Source organism: Petaurus breviceps, unplaced genomic scaffold, assembly GCF_028583685.1.
Source record: "Petaurus breviceps papuanus isolate PSGF00001 unplaced genomic scaffold, PetGlider_PUasm1.0 178, whole genome shotgun sequence".
Classification (NCBI taxonomy): Eukaryota; Metazoa; Chordata; class Mammalia; order Diprotodontia; family Petauridae; genus Petaurus; species Petaurus breviceps.
In genome coordinates this window covers 25289756-25291406 of record NW_027185777.1, presented here as the reverse complement: position 1 = coordinate 25291406, position 1651 = coordinate 25289756, and positions in this window count along the sequence as shown.

Here is a 1651-nt window from a genome sequence, read left to right as displayed (position 1 = left end):
TCCCTCCTTCTCTCCCTCCTTCCTTCCTTCCCTCCCTCCCTCCTTCCTTTTTTCCTTTCTTCTCTTTTTTTGCTAGTTTAACATATTGAAATAGGAAATAAATATTTTAACATTATATTATTAGTTGGTAGTTATAGACATTTGTAAAACAGTATAGTCCTTGATGAGTTTAGATACTAAACTGCATTTCTAGACTCTGGAAATTTCCATTACCCTTGTGGTCATATACCAAGGGTTGAGGAACTGCAGTGGTAAATGATCCTTTGCCCATTTGAAATCTAAACAAATTGCTTGACTTGATGAAACATTGGCAAACATAGGGAACAAGATCGGCCTTTCTGGAGGAATCAGTAGTGGCTTAAATATTTAGACAGTGTATCCTATTTTTTTCAAAGTCCTTCCAACAATTTGTCTTCTTCTCAGTTGTGTCACTTAGCATCTTCTCTCCCCAATAAGCTTCATGCATCAGATAAATGATGTATGATGTTGTGCCTGGGTGATACACAATCATGAAAATCAGAGCCAAATTCAATTGCAAATGCAGACATTTTTGCTCCTAAGTCTAATAGAGGCTAACTTGATACAGACTAAGTGTCTGGGAGGGAATTGTACACTTTATGACAAATTCATAGTCAGATTGCTCTGAAATACCAAGCACTACAATAGTCCTAGTTCCACCATATTATTTGCCCAAATTTCAGCTCATAGAGGTTAATGTAGAAATACCAAATACCCTGGCACTAGGTTAAACAACCTGAATGATAAGGAAGGACTATCTGGGAGGTCTGGGGATCTTGGACAGATGTAGCTAACATCAGTCAATTGGGTTTGTGTCTGAATATATATATGGACCAGACTTTGTATATCTTCTACATTATCATCATGATGTATCAGATATACATGCGTCTTATGCTTATAGAACCAAAATGCATGGGGGGAGAGAAAGAGCAGTGTATTCCTATATACATTTCCCACACAACTAGGGTGAAATGGGGTCAAGAACACCATCAAAGAACCACTATGTTGGGTACAAAGTTCCCTAGAGCAAAAAAACCCAAACAAACAAACAAACAAAAAAACATGACTTACCCCATAGTCCATCAGACTCGAACTGAGGCCTCCTAGACCTTCCTGTCATCCTATAGTCATATACTTCTTTCCATTTTTTTGCATTAACAGGGACTAGCTGAGTCCAGCCTGTATGAGTGTGCTTTGCTGATGCAGTCCCCATGAGGATTTTGGAGCATGCACAGACATTCTGTAATTGGCTCTGATTCTAATCTACTGACTTCATGGTGAAAAGAAAGTCTTTTGGTAGGCTGCTAAACTAAAATTGGGGTGCTTCAAAGCTACTAACTCGTCCAAGTGAGCTCCCTTCCTCTTTCTTTTCCCTGACTGACTGCATTGGAGAACAAGTAACATGTTGTAAGTCTCTGGATGGGGAGAGGACTCAGGCCTTCTGCATCTGGGGCCAATGTATGGTGCAAGAATATGGCCTTCTGCTCCTTCTGGCTGCAGGGTGAAGGCATATTAGAGATAATTATGACCTTGTGAACTTTCAGAGTTTGGAATGTCAAACACCAGAAGTCCGGGAGCTAGATAGGGTCCATGACAGAATTTTCTGAAAGTCAGAGAATAAAGTTCCAAATCC